Here is an 18,264-nt window from a genome sequence, read left to right as displayed (position 1 = left end):
GGTTCGATCCCCATACTGGCCAGTGATATATTTTTTAATAAAATACAAAGATAATATTTTCACAACTTTAAAGTATATTGTCATGTTTTTAAATTTGTTGTTTGTGTTGTACGTGGCCGGTAGCTCAGTTGGTTAGAGCGTCGTGCTAATAACGCGAATGTCGTGGGTTCGATCCCCATACTGGCCAATGTTATATTTTTTAATAAATTACAAAGAAAATATTTTTACAACTTTCATGTATATTGTCATGTTTTTAAATTTTCTGTTTCTTAAGTATGTGGCCGGTTAGCTCAGTTGGTTAGAGCGTCGTGCTAATAACGCGAATGTCGTGGGTTCGATCCCCATACTGGCCAATGTTATATTTTTTAATAAAATACAAAGATAATATTTTTACAACTTTCATGTATATTGTCATGTTTTTAAATTTTCTGTTTCTTAAGTATGTGGCCGGTTAGCTCAGTTGGTTAGAGCGTCGTGCTAATAACGCGAATGTCGTGGGTTCGATCTCCATACTGGCCAGTGTTATATTTTTAATAAAATACAAAGATAATATTTTTACAACTTTCATGTATATTGTCATGTTTTTAAATTTGTTATTAGTCTAGTACGTGGCCGGTTAGCTCAGTTGGTTAGAGCGTCGTGCTAATAACGCAAATGTTGTGGGGTCGATCCCCATACTGGCCAATGATATATTTTTAATAAAATACAAAGATAATATTTTTTACAACTTTCATGTATATTGTCATGTTTTTAAATTTGTTGTTAGTGCAGTACGTGGACGGTTAGCTCAGTTGGTTAGAGTGTCGTGCTAATAACGCGAATGTCGTGGCTTCTATCCCCATACTGGCCAGTGATATATTTTTTAATAAAATACAAAGATAATATTTTCACAACTTTAAAGTATATTGTCATGTTTTTAAATTTGTTGTTTGTGTTGTACGTGGCCGGTAGCTCAGTTGGTTAGAGCGTCGTGCTAATAACGCGAATGTCGTGGGTTCGATCCCCATACTGGCCAATGTTATATTTTTTAATAAATTACAAAGAAAATATTTTTACAACTTTCATGTATATTGTCATGTTTTTAAATTTTCTGTTTCTTAAGTATGTGGCCGGTTAGCTCAGTTGGTTAGAGCGTCGTGCTAATAACGCGAATGTCGTGGGTTCGATCTCCATACTGGCCAGTGTTATATTTTTAATAAAATACAAAAATAATATTTTTACAACTTTCATGTATATTGTCATGTTTTTAAATTTGTTGTTTGTGTTGTACGTGGCCGGTATCTCAGTTGGTTAGAGCGTCGTGCTAATAACGCGAATGTCGTGGGTTCGATCCCCATACTGGCCAATGTTATATTTTTTAATAAATTACAAAGATAATATTTTTACAACTTTAAAGTATATTGTCATGTTTTTAAATTTGTTGTTTGTGTTGTACATGGCCGGTTAGCTCAGTTGGTTAGAGCGTCGTGCTAATAACGCGAATGTCGTGGGTTCGATCCCCATACTGGCCAATGTTATATTTTTTAATAATATACAAAGATAATATTTTTACAACTTTCATGTATATTGTCATGTTTTTAAATTTGTTGTTAGTCTAGTACGTGGCCGGTTAGCTCAGTTGGTAAGAGCGTCGTGCTAATAACGCGAATGTCGTGGGTTCGCTCCCCATACTGGCCAATGTTATATCTTTTAATAAAATACAAGGATAATATTTTTACAACTTTCAAGTATATTGTCATGTTTTTAAATTTGTTGTTAGTGCAGTACGTGGACGGTTATTTCAGTTGGTTAGAGCGTCGTGCTAATAACGCAAATGTTGTGGGTTCGATCCCCATACTGGCCAATGATATATTTTTAATAAAATACAAGGATAATATTTTTTACAACTTTCATGTATATTGTCATGTTTTTAAATTTGTTGTTAGTGCAGTACGTGGACGGTTAGCTCAGTTGGTTAGAGTGTCGTGCTAATAACGCGAATGTCGTGGGTTCGATCCCCATACTGGCCAGTGATATATTTTTTAATAAAATACAAAGATAATATTTTCACAACTTTAAAGTATATTGTCATGTTTTTAAATTTGTTGTTTGTGTTGTACGTGGCCGGTAGCTCAGTTGGTTAGAGCGTCGTGCTAATAACGCGAATGTCGTGGGTTCGATCCCCATACTGGCCAATGTTATATTTTTTAATAAATTACAAAGAAAATATTTTTACAACTTTCATGTATATTGTCATGTTTTTAAATTTTCTGTTTCTTAAGTATGTGGCCGGTTAGCTCAGTTGGTTAGAGCGTCGTGCTAATAACGCGAATGTCGTGGGTTCGATCCCCATACTGGCCAATGTTATATTTTTTAATAAAATACAAAGATAATATTTTTACAACTTTCATGTACATTGTCATGTTTTTAAATTTTCTGTTTCTTAAGTATGTGGCCGGTTAGCTCAGTTGGTAAGAGCGTCGTGCTAATAACGCGAATGTCGTGGGTTCGCTCCCCATACTGGCCAATGTTATATCTTTTAATAAAATACAAGGATAATATTTTTACAACTTTCAAGTATATTGTCATGTTTTTAAATTTGTTGTTAGTGCAGTACGTGGACGGTTAGCTCAGTTGGTTAGAGCGTCGTGCTAATAACGCAAATGTTGTGGGTTCGATCCCCATACTGGCCAATGATATATTTTTAATAAAATACAAGGATAATATTTTTTACAACTTTCATGTATATTGTCATGTTTTTAAATTTGTTGTTAGTGCAGTACGTGGACGGTTAGCTCAGTTGGTTAGAGTGTCGTGCTAATAACGCGAATGTCGTGGGTTCGATCCCCATACTGGCCAGTGATATATTTTTTAATAAAATACAAAGATAATATTTTTACAACTTTCATGTATATTGTCATGTTTTTAAATTTGTTGTTTGTGTTGTACGTGGCCGGTAGCTCAGTTGGTTAGAGTGTCGTGCTAATAACGCGAATGTCGTGGGTTCGATCCCCATACTGGCCAATGTTATATTTTTTAATAAAATACAAAGATAATATTTTCACAACTTTAAAGTATATTGTCATGTTTTTAAATTTGTTGTTTGTGTTGTACGTGGCCGGTAGCTCAGTTGGTTAGAGCGTCGTGCTAATAACGCGAATGTCGTGGGTTCGATCCCCATACTGGCCAATGTTATATTTTTTAATAAATTACAAAGAAAATATTTTTACAACTTTCATGTATATTGTCATGTTTTTAAATTTTCTGTTTCTTAAGTATGTGGCCGGTTAGCTCAGTTGGTTAGAGCGTCGTGCTAATAACGCGAATGTCGTGGGTTCGATCCCCATACTGGCCAATGTTATATTTTTTAATAAAATACAAAGATAATATTTTTACAACTTTCATGTATATTGTCATGTTTTTAAATTTTCTGTTTCTTAAGTATGTGGCCGGTTAGCTCAGTTGGTTAGAGCGTCGTGCTAATAACGCGAATGTCGTGGGTTCGATCCCCATACTGGCCAATGTTATATTTTTTAATAAAATACAAAGATAATATTTTTACAACTTTCATGTATATTGTCATGTTTTTAAATTTGTTGTTAGTCTAGTACGTGGCCGGTTAGCTCAGTTGGTAAGAGCGTCGTGCTAATAACGCGAATGTCGTGGGTTCGCTCCCCATACTGGCCAATGTTATATCTTTTAATAAAATACAAGGATAATATTTTTACAACTTTCAAGTATATTGTCATGTTTTTAAATTTGTTGTTAGTGCAGTACGTGGACGGTTAGCTCAGTTGGTTAGAGCGTCGTGCTAATAACGCAAATGTTGTGGGTTCGATCCCCATACTGGCCAATGATATATTTTTAATAAAATACAAGGATAATATTTTTTACAACTTTCATGTATATTGTCATGTTTTTAAATTTGTTGTTAGTGCAGTACGTGGACGGTTAGCTCAGTTGGTTAGAGTGTCGTGCTAATAACGCGAATGTCGTGGGTTCGATCCCCATACTGGCCAGTGATATATTTTTTAATAAAATACAAAGATAATATTTTCACAACTTTAAAGTATATTGTCATGTTTTTAAATTTGTTGTTTGTGTTGTACGTGGCCGGTAGCTCAGTTGGTTAGAGCGTCGTGCTAATAACGCGAATGTCGTGGGTTCGATCCCCATACTGGCCAATGTTATATTTTTTAATAAATTACAAAGAAAATATTTTTACAACTTTCATGTATATTGTCATGTTTTTAAATTTTCTGTTTCTTAAGTATGTGGCCGGTTAGCTCAGTTGGTTAGAGCGTCGTGCTAATAACGCGAATGTCGTGGGTTCGATCCCCATACTGGCCAATGTTATATTTTTTAATAAAATACAAAGATAATATTTTTACAACTTTCATGTATATTGTCATGTTTTTAAATTTTCTGTTTCTTAAGTATGTGGCCGGTTAGCTCAGTTGGTTAGAGCGTCGTGCTAATAACGCGAATGTCGTGGGTTCGATCTCCATACTGGCCAGTGTTATATTTTTAATAAAATACAAAGATAATATTTTTACAACTTTCATGTATATTGTCATGTTTTTAAATTTGTTATTAGTCTAGTACGTGGCCGGTTAGCTCAGTTGGTTAGAGCGTCGTGCTAATAACGCGAATGTCGTGGGTTCAATCCCCATACTGGCCAATGTTATATTTTTTAATAAAATACAAAAATAATATTTTTACAACTTTCATGTATATTATCATGTTTTTAAATTTTCTGTTTCTTAAGTATGTGGCCGGTTAGCTCAGTTGGTTAGAGCGTCGTGCTAATAACGCGAATGTCGTGGGTTCGATCCCCATACTGGCCAATGTTATATTTTTTAATAAAATACAAAGATAATATTTTTACAACTTTCATGTATATTGTCATGTTTTTAAATTTTCTGTTTCTTAAGTATGTGGCCGGTTAGCTCAGTTGGTTAGAGCGTCGTGCTAATAACGCGAATGTCGTGGGTTCGATCCCCATACTGGCCAATGTTATATTTTTTAATAAAATACAAAGATCATATTTTCACAACTTTAAAGTATATTGTCATGTTTTTAAATTTGTTGTTTGTGTTGTACGTGGCCGGTATCTCAGTTGGTTAGAGCGTCGTGCTAATAACGCGAATGTCGTGGGTTCGATCCCCATACTGGCCAATGTTATATTTTTTAATAAATTACAAAGATAATATTTTTACAACTTTAAAGTATATTGTCATGTTTTTAAATTTGTTGTTTGTGTTGTACATGGCCGGTTAGCTCAGTTGGTTAGAGCGTCGTGCTAATAACGCGAATGTCGTGGGTTCGATCCCCATACTGGCCAATGTTATATTTTTTAATAAAATACAAAGATAATATTTTTACAACTTTCATGTATATTGTCATGTTTTTAAATTTGTTGTTAGTCTAGTACGTGGCCGGTTAGCTCAGTTGGTAAGAGCGTCGTGCTAATAACGCGAATGTCGTGGGTTCGCTCCCCATACTGGCCAATGTTATATCTTTTAATAAAATACAAGGATAATATTTTTACAACTTTCAAGTATATTGTCATGTTTTTAAATTTGTTGTTAGTGCAGTACGTGGACGGTTATTTCAGTTGGTTAGAGCGTCGTGCTAATAACGCAAATGTTGTGGGTTCGATCCCCATACTGGCCAATGATATATTTTTAATAAAATACAAGGATAATATTTTTTACAACTTTCATGTATATTGTCATGTTTTTAAATTTGTTGTTAGTGCAGTACGTGGACGGTTAGCTCAGTTGGTTAGAGTGTCGTGCTAATAACGCGAATGTCGTGGGTTCGATCCCCATACTGGCCAGTGATATATTTTTTAATAAAATACAAAGATAATATTTTCACAACTTTAAAGTATATTGTCATGTTTTTAAATTTGTTGTTTGTGTTGTACGTGGCCGGTAGCTCAGTTGGTTAGAGCGTCGTGCTAATAACGCGAATGTCGTGGGTTCGATCCCCATACTGGCCAATGTTATATTTTTTAATAAATTACAAAGAAAATATTTTTACAACTTTCATGTATATTGTCATGTTTTTAAATTTTCTGTTTCTTAAGTATGTGGCCGGTTAGCTCAGTTGGTTAGAGCGTCGTGCTAATAACGCGAATGTCGTGGGTTCGATCCCCATACTGGCCAATGTTATATTTTTTAATAAAATACAAAGATAATATTTTTACAACTTTCATGTATATTGTCATGTTTTTAAATTTTCTGTTTCTTAAGTATGTGGCCGGTTAGCTCAGTTGGTTAGAGCGTCGTGCTAATAACGCGAATGTCGTGGGTTCGATCCCCATACTGGCCAATGTTATATTTTTTAATAAAATACAAAGATAATATTTTTACAACTTTCATGTATATTGTCATGTTTTTAAATTTGTTGTTAGTCTAGTACGTGGCCGGTTAGCTCAGTTGGTAAGAGCGTCGTGCTAATAACGCGAATGTCGTGGGTTCGCTCCCCATACTGGCCAATGTTATATCTTTTAATAAAATACAAGGATAATATTTTTACAACTTTCAAGTATATTGTCATGTTTTTAAATTTGTTGTTAGTGCAGTACGTGGACGGTTAGCTCAGTTGGTTAGAGCGTCGTGCTAATAACGCAAATGTTGTGGGTTCGATCCCCATACTGGCCAATGATATATTTTTAATAAAATACAAGGATAATATTTTTTACAACTTTCATGTATATTGTCATGTTTTTAAATTTGTTGTTAGTGCAGTACGTGGACGGTTAGCTCAGTTGGTTAGAGTGTCGTGCTAATAACGCGAATGTCGTGGGTTCGATCCCCATACTGGCCAGTGATATATTTTTTAATAAAATACAAAGATAATATTTTCACAACTTTAAAGTATATTGTCATGTTTTTAAATTTGTTGTTTGTGTTGTACGTGGCCGGTAGCTCAGTTGGTTAGAGCGTCGTGCTAATAACGCGAATGTCGTGGGTTCGATCCCCATACTGGCCAATGTTATATTTTTTAATAAATTACAAAGAAAATATTTTTACAACTTTCATGTATATTGTCATGTTTTTAAATTTTCTGTTTCTTAAGTATGTTGCCGGTTAGCTCAGTTGGTTAGAGCGTCGTGCTAATAACGCGAATGTCGTGGGTTCGATCCCCATACTGGCCAATGTTATATTTTTTAATAAAATACAAAGATAATATTTTTACAACTTTCATGTATATTGTCATGTTTTTAAATTTTCTGTTTCTTAAGTATGTGGCCGGTTAGCTCAGTTGGTTAGAGCGTCGTGCTAATAACGCGAATGTCGTGGGTTCGATCTCCATACTGGCCAGTGTTATATTTTTAATAAAATACAAAGATAATATTTTTACAACTTTCATGTATATTGTCATGTTTTTAAATTTGTTATTAGTCTAGTACGTGGCCGGTTAGCTCAGTTGGTTAGAGCGTCGTGCTAATAACGCAAATGTTGTGGGGTCGATCCCCATACTGGCCAATGATATATTTTTAATAAAATACAAAGATAATATTTTTTACAACTTTCATGTATATTGTCATGTTTTTAAATTTGTTGTTAGTGCAGTACGTGGACGGTTAGCTCAGTTGGTTAGAGTGTCGTGCTAATAACGCGAATGTCGTGGGTTCGATCCCCATACTGGCCAGTGATATATTTTTTAATAAAATACAAAGATAATATTTTCACAACTTTAAAGTATATTGTCATGTTTTTAAATTTGTTGTTTGTGTTGTACGTGGCCGGTAGCTCAGTTGGTTAGAGCGTCGTGCTAATAACGCGAATGTCGTGGGTTCGATCCCCATACTGGCCAATGTTATATTTTTTAATAAAATACAAAGATAATATTTTTACAACTTTCATGTATATTGTCATGTTTTTAAATTTTCTGTTTCTTAAGTATGTGGCCGGTTAGCTCAGTTGGTTAGAGCGTCGTGCTAATAACGCGAATGTCGTGGGTTCGATCCCCATACTGGCCAATGTTATATTTTTTAATAAAATACGAAGATAATATTTTTACAACTTTCATGTATATTGTCATGTTTTTAAATTTTCTGTTTCTTAAGTATGTGGCCGGTTAGCTCAGTTGGTTAGAGCGTCGTGCTAATAACGCGAATGTCGTGGGTTCGATCCCCATACTGGCCAATGTTATATTTTTTAATAAAATACAAAGATAATATTTTTACAACTTTCATGTATATTGTCATGTTTTTAAATTTTCTGTTTCTTAAGTATGTGGCCGGTTAGCTCAGTTGGTTAGAGCGTCGTGCTAATAACGCGAATGTCGTGGGTTCGATCTCCATACTGGCCAGTGTTATATTTTTAATAAAATACAAAGATAATATTTTTACAACTTTCATGTATATTGTCATGTTTTTAAATTTGTTGTTAGTCTAGTACGTGGCCGGTTAGCTCAGTTGGTTAGAGCGTCGTGCTAATAACGCAAATGTTGTGGGGTCGATCCCCATACTGGCCAATGATATATTTTTAATAAAATACAAGGATAATATTTTTTACAACTTTCATGTATATTGTCATGTTTTTAAATTTGTTGTTAGTGCAGTACGTGGACGGTTAGCTCAGTTGGTTAGAGTGTCGTGCTAATAACGCGAATGTCGTGGGTTCGATCCCCATACTGGCCAGTGATATATTTTTTAATAAAATACAAAGATAATATTTTCACAACTTTAAAGTATATTGTCATGTTTTTAAATTTGTTGTTTGTGTTGTACGTGGCCGGTAGCTCAGTTGGTTAGAGCGTCGTGCTAATAACGCGAATGTCGTGGGTTCGATCCCCATACTGGCCAATGTTATATCTTTTAATAAAATACAAGGATAATATTTTTACAACTTTCATGTATATTGTCATGTTTTTAAATTTGTTGTTAGTGCAGTACGTGGACGGTTAGCTCAGTTGGTTAGAGTGTCGTGCTAATAACGCGAATGACGTGGGTTCGATCCCCATACTGGCCAGTGATATATTTTTTAATAAAATACAAAGATAATATTTTCACAACTTTAAAGTATATTGTCATGTTTTTAAATTTGTTATTTGTGTTGTACGTGGCCGGTAGCTCAGTTGGTTAGAGCGTCGTGCTAATAACGCGAATGTCGTGGGTTCGATCCCCATACTGGCCAATGTTATATTTTTTAATAAAATACAAAGATAATATTTTTACAACTTTCATGTATATTGTCATGTTTTTAAATTTTCTGTTTCTTAAGTATGTGGCCGGTTAGCTCAGTTGGTTAGAGCGTCGTGCTAATAACGCGAATGTCGTGGGTTCGATCCCCATACTGGCCAATGTTATATTTTTTAATAAAATACAAAGATAATATTTTTACAACTTTCATGTAAATTGTCATGTTTTTAAATTTGTTGTTAGTCTAGTACGTGGCCGGTTAGCTCAGTTGGTAAGAGCGTCGTGCTAATAACGCAAATGTCGTGGGTTCGCTCCCCATACTGGCCAATGTTATATCTTTTAATAAAATACAAGGATAATATTTTTACAACTTTCAAGTATATTGTCATGTTTTTAAATTTGTTGTTAGTGCAGTACGTGGACGGTTAGCTCAGTTGGTTAGAGCGTCGTGCTAATAACGCAAATGTTGTGGGTTCGATCCCCATACTGGCCAATGATATATTTTTAATAAAATACAAGGATAATATTTTTTACAACTTTCATGTATATTGTCATGTTTTTAAATTTGTTGTTAGTGCAGTACGTGGACGGTTAGCTCAGTTGGTTAGAGTGTCGTGCTAATAACGCGAATGTCGTGGGTTCGATCCCCATACTGGCCAGTGATATATTTTTTAATAAAATACAAAGATAATATTATCACAACTTTAAAGTATATTGTCATGTTTTTAAATTTGTTGTTTGTGTTGTACGTGGCCGGTAGCTCAGTTGGTTAGAGCGTCGTGCTAATAACGCGAATGTCGTGGGTTCGATCCCCATACTGGCCAATGTTATATTTTTTAATAAATTACAAAGAAAATATTTTTACAACTTTCATGTATATTGTCATGTTTTTAAATTTTCTGTTTCTTAAGTATGTGGCCGGTTAGCTCAGTTGGTTAGAGCCTCGTGCTAATAACGCGAATGTCGTGGGTTCGATCCCCATACTGGCCAATGTTATATTTTTTAATAAAATACAAAGATAATATTTTTACAACTTTCATGTATATTGTCATGTTTTTAAATTTGTTGTTAGTCTAGTACGTGGCCGGTTAGCTCAGTTGGTAAGAGCGTCGTGCTAATAACGCAAATGTCGTGGGTTCGCTCCCCATACTGGCCAATGTTATATCTTTTAATAAAATACAAGGATAATATTTTTACAACTTTCAAGTATATTGTCATGTTTTTAAATTTGTTGTTAGTGCAGTACGTGGACGGTTAGCTCAGTTGGTTAGAGCGTCGTGCTAATAACGCAAATGTTGTGGGTTCGATCCCCATACTGGCCAATGATATATTTTTAATAAAATACAAGGATAATATTTTTTACAACTTTCATGTATATTGTCATGTTTTTAAATTTGTTGTTAGTGCAGTACGTGGACGGTTAGCTCAGTTGGTTAGAGTGTCGTGCTAATAACGCGAATGTCGTGGGTTCGATCCCCATACTGGCCAGTGATATATTTTTTAATAAAATACAAAGATAATATTTTCACAACTTTAAAGTATATTGTCATGTTTTTAAATTTGTTGTTTGTGTTGTACGTGGCCGGTAGCTCAGTTGGTTAGAGCGTCGTGCTAATAACGCGAATGTCGTGGGTTCGATCCCCATACTGGCCAATGTTATATTTTTTAATAAATTACAAAGAAAATATTTTTACAACTTTCATGTATATTGTCATGTTTTTAAATTTTCTGTTTCTTAAGTATGTGGCCGGTTAGCTCAGTTGGTTAGAGCGTCGTGCTAATAACGCGAATGTCGTGGGTTCGATCCCCATATTGGCCAATGTTATATTTTTTAATAAAATACAAAGATAATATTTTTACAACTTTCATGTATATTGTCATGTTTTTAAATTTTCTGTTTCTTAAGTATGTGGCCGGTTAGCTCAGTTGGTTAGAGCGTCGTGCTAATAACGCGAATGTCGTGGGTTCGATCTCCATACTGGCCAGTGTTATATTTTTTAATAAAATACAAAGATAATATTTTTACAACTTTCATGTATATTGTCATGTTTTTAAATTTTCTGTTTCTTAAGTATGTGGCCGGTTAGCTCAGTTGGTTAGAGCGTCGTGCTAATAACGCGAATGTCGTGGGTTCGATCCCCATACTGGCCAATGTTATATTTTTTAATAAAATACAAAGATAATATTTTTACAACTTTCATGTATATTGTCATGTTTTTAAATTTGTTGTTAGTGCAGTACGTGGACGGTTAGCTCAGTTGGTTAGAGCGTCGTGCTAATAACGCGAATGTCGTGGGTTCGATCTCCATACTGGCCAGTGTTATATTTTTTAATAAAATACAAAGATAATATTTTTACAACTTTCATGTATATTGTCATGTTTTTAAATTTGTTGTTTGTATTGTACGTTGCCGGTTAGCTCAGTTGGTTAGAGCGTCGTGCTAATAACGCGAATGTCGTGGGTTCGATCCCCATACTGGCCAATGTTATATTTTTAATAAAATACAAAGATAATATTTTTACAACTTTCATGTATATTGTCATGTTTTTAAATTTTCTGTTTCTTAAGTATGTGGCCGGTTAGCTCAGTTGGTTAGAGCGTCGTGCTAATAACGCGAATGTCGTGGGTTCGATCCCCATACTGGCCAATGTTATATTTTTTAATAAAATACAAAGATAATATTTTTACAACTTTCATGTATATTGTCATGTTTTTAAATTTTCTGTTTCTTAAGTATGTGGCCGGTTAGCTCAGTTGGTTAGAGCGTCGTGCTAATAACGCGAATGTCGTGGGTTCGATCTCCATACTGGCCAGTGTTATATTTTTAATAAAATACAAAGATAATATTTTTACAACTTTCATGTATATTGTCATGTTTTTAAATTTGTTGTTAGTCTAGTACGTGGCCGGTTAGCTCAGTTGGTTAGAGCGTCGTGCTAATAACGCGAATGTCGTGGGTTCGATCTCCATACTGGCCAGTGTTATATTTTTAATAAAATACAAAGATAATATTTTTACAACTTTCATGTATATTGTCATGTTTTTAAATTTGTAGTTAGTCTAGTACGTGGCCGGTTAGCTCAGTTGGTTAGAGCGTCGTGCTAATAACGCAAATGTTGTGGGGTCGATCCCCATACTGGCCAATGATATATTTTTAATAAAATACAAGGATAATATTTTTTACAACTTTCATGTATATTGTCATGTTTTTAAATTTGTTGTTAGTGCAGTACGTGGACGGTTAGCTCAGTTGGTTAGAGTGTCGTGCTAATAACGCGAATGTCGTGGGTTCGATCCCCATACTGGCCAGTGATATATTTTTTAATAAAATACAAAGATAATATTTTCACAACTTTAAAGTATATTGTCATGTTTTTAAATTTGTTGTTTGTGTTGTACGTGGCCGGTAGCTCAGTTGGTTAGAGCGTCGTGCTAATAACGCGAATGTCGTGGGTTCGATCCCCATACTGGCCAATGTTATATCTTTTAATAAAATACAAGGATAATATTTTTACAACTTTCAAGTATATTGTCATGTTTTTAAATTTGTTGTTAGTGCAGTACTTGGACGGTTAGCTCATTTGGTTAGAGCGTCGTGCTAATAACGCAAATGTTGTGGGTTCGATCCCCATACTGGCCAATGATATATTTTTAATAAAATACAAGGATAATATTTTTTACAACTTTCATGTATATTGTCATGTTTTTAAATTTGTTGTTAGTGCAGTACGTGGACGGTTAGCTCAGTTGGTTAGAGTGTCGTGCTAATAACGCGAATGTCGTGGGTTCGATCCCCATACTGGCCAGTGATATATTTTTTAATAAAATACAAAGATAATATTTTCACAACTTTAAAGTATATTGTCATGTTTTTAAATTTGTTGTTTGTGTTGTACGTGGCCGGTAGCTCAGTTGGTTAGAGCGTCGTGCTAATAACGCGAATGTCGTGGGTTCGATCCCCATACTGGCCAATGTTATATTTTTTAATAAATTACAAAGAAAATATTTTTACAACTTTCATGTATATTGTCATGTTTTTAAATTTTCTGTTTCTTAAGTATGTGGCCGGTTAGCTCAGTTGGTTAGAGCGTCGTGCTAATAACGCGAATGTCGTGGGTTCGATCCCCATACTGGCCAATGTTATATTTTTTAATAAAATACAAAGATAATATTTTTACAACTTTCATGTATATTGTCATGTTTTTAAATTTTCTGTTTCTTAAGTATGTGGCCGGTTAGCTCAGTTGGTTAGAGCGTCGTGCTAATAACGCGAATGTCGTGGGTTCGATCTCCATACTGGCCAATGTTATATCTTTTAATAAAATACAAGGATAATATTTTTACAACTTTCATGTATATTGTCATGTTTTTAAATTTGTTGTTAGTCTAGTACGTGGCCGGTTAGCTCAGTTGGTTAGAGCGTCGTGCTAATAACGCAAATGTTGTGGGGTCGATCCCCATACTGGCCAATGATATATTTTTAATAAAATACAAGGATAATATTTTTTACAACTTTCATGTATATTGTCATGTTTTTAAATTTGTTGTTAGTGCAGTACGTGGACGGTTAGCTCAGTTGGTTAGAGTGTCGTGCTAATAACGCGAATGTCGTGGGTTCGATCCCCATACTGGCCAGTGATATATTTTTTAATAAAATACAAAGATAATATTTTCACAACTTTAAAGTATATTGTCATGTTTTTAAATTTGTTGTTTGTGTTGTACGTGGCCGGTAGCTCAGTTGGTTAGAGCGTCGTGCTAATAACGCGAATGTCGTGGGTTCGATCCCCATACTGGCCAATGTTATATTTTTTAATAAATTACAAAGAAAATATTTTTACAACTTTCATGTATATTGTCATGTTTTTAAATTTTCTGTTTCTTAAGTATGTGGCCGGTTAGCTCAGTTGGTTAGAGCCTCGTGCTAATAACGCGAATGTCGTGGGTTCGATCCCCATACTGGCCAATGTTATATTTTTTAATAAAATACAAAGATAATATTTTTACAACTTTCATGTATATTGTCATGTTTTTAAATTTGTTGTTAGTCTAGTACGTGGCCGGTTAGCTCAGTTGGTAAGAGCGTCGTGCTAATAACGCAAATGTCGTGGGTTCGCTCCCCATACTGGCCAATGTTATATCTTTTAATAAAATACAAGGATAATATTTTTACAACTTTCAAGTATATTGTCATGTTTTTAAATTTGTTGTTAGTGCAGTACGTGGACGGTTAGCTCAGTTGGTTAGAGCGTCGTGCTAATAACGCAAATGTTGTGGGTTCGATCCCCATACTGGCCAATGATATATTTTTAATAAAATACAAGGATAATATTTTTTACAACTTTCATGTATATTGTCATGTTTTTAAATTTGTTGTTAGTGCAGTACGTGGACGGTTAGCTCAGTTGGTTAGAGTGTCGTGCTAATAACGCGAATGTCGTGGGTTCGATCCCCATACTGGCCAGTGATATATTTTTTAATAAAATACAAAGATAATATTTTCACAACTTTAAAGTATATTGTCATGTTTTTAAATTTGTTGTTTGTGTTGTACGTGGCCGGTAGCTCAGTTGGTTAGAGCGTCGTGCTAATAACGCGAATGTCGTGGGTTCGATCCCCATACTGGCCAATGTTATATTTTTTAATAAAATACAAAGATAATATTTTTACAACTTTCATGTATATTGTCATGTTTTTAAATTTTCTGTTTCTTAAGTATGTGGCCGGTTAGCTCAGTTGGTTAGAGCGTCGTGCTAATAACGCGAATGTCGTGGGTTCGATCCCCATACTGGCCAATGTTATATTTTTTAATAAAATACAAAGATAATATTTTTACAACTTTCATGTATATTGTCATGTTTTTAAATTTGTTGTTAGTCTAGTACGTGGCCGGTTAGCTCAGTTGGTAAGAGCGTCGTGCTAATAACGCAAATGTCGTGGGTTCGCTCCCCATACTGGCCAATGTTATATCTTTTAATAAAATACAAGGATAATATTTTTACAACTTTCAAGTATATTGTCATGTTTTTAAATTTGTTGTTAGTGCAGTACGTGGACGGTTAGCTCAGTTGGTTAGAGCGTCGTGCTAATAACGCAAATGTTGTGGGTTCGATCCCCATACTGGCCAATGATATATTTTTAATAAAATACAAGGATAATATTTTTTACAACTTTCATGTATATTGTCATGTTTTTAAATTTGTTGTTAGTGCAGTACGTGGACGGTTAGCTCAGTTGGTTAGAGTGTCGTGCTAATAACGCGAATGTCGTGGGTTCGATCCCCATACTGGCCAGTGATATATTTTTTAATAAAATACAAAGATAATATTTTCACAACTTTAAAGTATATTGTCATGTTTTTAAATTTGTTGTTTGTGTTGTACGTGGCCGGTAGCTCAGTTGGTTAGAGCGTCGTGCTAATAACGCGAATGTCGTGGGTTCGATCCCCATACTGGCCAATGTTATATTTTTTAATAAATTACAAAGAAAATATTTTTACAACTTTCATGTATATTGTCATGTTTTTAAATTTTCTGTTTCTTAAGTATGTGGCCGGTTAGCTCAGTTGGTTAGAGCGTCGTGCTAATAACGCGAATGTCGTGGGTTCGATCTCCATACTGGCCAGTGTTATATTTTTTAATAAAATACAAAGATAATATTTTTACAACTTTCATGTATATTGTCATGTTTTTAAATTTTCTGTTTCTTAAGTATGTGGCCGGTTAGCTCAGTTGGTTAGAGCGTCGTGCTAATAACGCGAATGTCGTGGGTTCGATCCCCATACTGGCCAATGTTATATTTTTTAATAAAATACAAAGATAATATTTTTACAACTTTCATGTATATTGTCATGTTTTTAAATTTGTTGTTAGTGCAGTACGTGGACGGTTAGCTCAGTTGGTTAGAGCGTCGCGCTAATAACGCGAATGTCGTGGGTTCGATCTCCATACTGGCCAGTGTTATATTTTTTAATAAAATACAAAGATAACATTTTTACAACTTTCATGTATATTGTCATGTTTTTAAATTTGTTGTTTGTATTGTACGTTGCCGGTTAGCTCAGTTGGTTAGAGCGTCGTGCTAATAACGCGAATGTCGTGGGTTCGATCCCCATACTGGCCAATGTTATATTTTTTAATAAAATACAAAGATAATATTTTTACAACTTTCATGTATATTGTCATGTTTTTAAATTTTCTGTTTCTTAAGTATGTGGCCGGTTAGCTCAGTTGGTTAGAGCGTCGTGCTAATAACGCGAATGTCGTGGGTTCGATCCCCATACTGGCCAATGTTATATTTTTTAATAAAATACAAAGATAATATTTTTACAACTTTCATGTATATTGTCATGTTTTTAAATTTTCTGTTTCTTAAGTATGTGGCCGGTTAGCTCAGTTGGTTAGAGCGTCGTGCTAATAACGTGAATGTCGTGGGTTCGATCTCCATACTGGCCAGTGTTATATTTTTAATAAAATACAAAGATAATATTTTTACAACTTTCATGTATATTGTCATGTTTTTAAATTTGTTGTTAGTCTAGTACGTGGCCGGTTAGCTCAGTTGGTTAGAGCGTCGTGCTAATAACGCAAATGTTGTGGGGTCGATCCCCATACTGGCCAATGATATATTTTTAATAAAATACAAGGATAATATTTTTTACAACTTTCATGTATATTGTCATGTTTTTAAATTTGTTGTTAGTGCAGTACGTGGACGGTTAGCTCAGTTGGTTAGAGTGTCGTGGTAATAACGCGAATGTCGTGGGTTCGATCCCCATACTGGCCAGTGATATATTTTTTAATAAAATACAAAGATAATATTTTCACAACTTTAAAGTATATTGTCATGTTTTTAAATTTGTTGTTTGTGTTGTACGTGGCCGGTAGCTCAGTTGGTTAGAGCGTCGTGCTAATAACGCGAATGTCGTGGGTTCGATCCCCATACTGGCCAATGTTATATCTTTTAATAAAATACAAGGATAATATTTTTACAACTTTCAAGTATATTGTCATGTTTTTAAATTTGTTGTTAGTGCAGTACTTGGACGGTTAGCTCAGTTGGTTAGAGCGTCGTGCTAATAACGCAAATGTTGTGGGTTCGATCCCCATACTGGCCAATGATATATTTTTAATAAAATACAAGGATAATATTTTTTACAACTTTCATGTATATTGTCATGTTTTTAAATTTGTTGTTAGTGCAGTACGTGGCCGGTTAGCTCAGTTGGTTAGAGTGTCGTGCTAATAACGCGAATGTCGTGGGTTCGATCCCCATACTGGCCAGTGATATATTTTTTAATAAAATACAAAGATAATATTTTCACAACTTTAAAGTATATTGTCATGTTTTTAAATTTGTTGTTTGTGTTGTACCTGGCCGGTAGCTCAGTTGGTTAGAGCGTCGTGCTAATAACGCGAATGTCGTGGGTTCGATCCCCATACTGGCCAATGTTATATTTTTTAATAAATTACAAAGAAAATATTTTTACAACTTTCATGTATATTGTCATGTTTTTAAATTTTCTGTTTCTTAAGTATGTGGCCGGTTAGCTCAGTTGGTTAGAGCGTCGTGCTAATAACGCGAATGTCGTGGGTTCGATCCCCATACTGGCCAATGTTATATTTTTTAATAAAATACAAAGATAATATTTTTACAACTTTCATGTATATTGTCATGTTTTTAAATTTGTTGTTAGTCTAGTACGTGGCCGGTTAGCTCAGTTGGTAAGAGCGTCGTGCTAATAACGCAAATGTCGTGGGTTCGCTCCCCATACTGGCCAATGTTATATCTTTTAATAAAATACAAGGATAATATTTTTACAACTTTCAAGTATATTGTCATGTTTTTAAATTTGTTGTTAGTGCAGTACGTGGACGGTTAGCTCTGTTGGTTAGAGTGTCGTGCTAATAACGCGAATGTCGTGGGTTCGATCCCCATACTGGCCAGTGATATATTTTTTAATAAAATACAAAGATAATATTTTCACAACTTTAAAGTATATTGTCATGTTTTTAAATTTGTTGTTTGTGTTGTACGTGGCCGGTAGCTCAGTTGGTTAGAGCGTCGTGCTAATAACGCGAATGTCGTGGGTTCGATCCCCATACTGGCCAATGTTATATTTTTT

The 18,264-nt window shown here is 34.6% G+C and overlaps 6 non-coding genes across 6 annotated transcripts; all 6 read left to right on the top strand.

The window, feature by feature from the left end:
* The first annotated feature begins 11,713 nt into the window (after positions 1 to 11,713).
* On the top strand, positions 11,714 to 11,787 carry Trnai-aau (transfer RNA isoleucine (anticodon AAU)). Its single transcript has one exon. It is a non-coding gene; the product is annotated as a tRNA-Ile (tRNA).
* Positions 11,788 to 13,203: 1,416 nt separating this feature from the next.
* Trnai-aau (transfer RNA isoleucine (anticodon AAU)) lies at positions 13,204 to 13,277 on the top strand. The gene has a single exon. It is a non-coding gene; the product is annotated as a tRNA-Ile (tRNA).
* Positions 13,278 to 14,861: 1,584 nt separating this feature from the next.
* Trnai-aau (transfer RNA isoleucine (anticodon AAU)) lies at positions 14,862 to 14,935 on the top strand. Its single transcript has one exon. It is a non-coding gene; the product is annotated as a tRNA-Ile (tRNA).
* Positions 14,936 to 15,856: 921 nt separating this feature from the next.
* Positions 15,857 to 15,930, top strand: Trnai-aau (transfer RNA isoleucine (anticodon AAU)). The gene has a single exon. It is a non-coding gene; the product is annotated as a tRNA-Ile (tRNA).
* Positions 15,931 to 16,354: 424 nt separating this feature from the next.
* Positions 16,355 to 16,428, top strand: Trnai-aau (transfer RNA isoleucine (anticodon AAU)). Its single transcript has one exon. It is a non-coding gene; the product is annotated as a tRNA-Ile (tRNA).
* A 1,251-nt stretch (positions 16,429 to 17,679) lies between these two features.
* On the top strand, positions 17,680 to 17,753 carry Trnai-aau (transfer RNA isoleucine (anticodon AAU)). Its single transcript has one exon. It is a non-coding gene; the product is annotated as a tRNA-Ile (tRNA).
* Positions 17,754 to 18,264: the final 511 nt, after the last annotated feature.

This window comes from Physella acuta, unplaced genomic scaffold (genome assembly GCF_028476545.2).
Source record: "Physella acuta isolate Inbredline_101_S28 unplaced genomic scaffold, ASM2847654v3 ptg000315l, whole genome shotgun sequence".
In the NCBI taxonomy this organism is placed as follows: domain Eukaryota; kingdom Metazoa; phylum Mollusca; class Gastropoda; family Physidae; genus Physella; species Physella acuta.
Note: the sequence above shows the minus strand (reverse complement) of the source record. Positions and strands in the feature narration are given on the sequence as shown.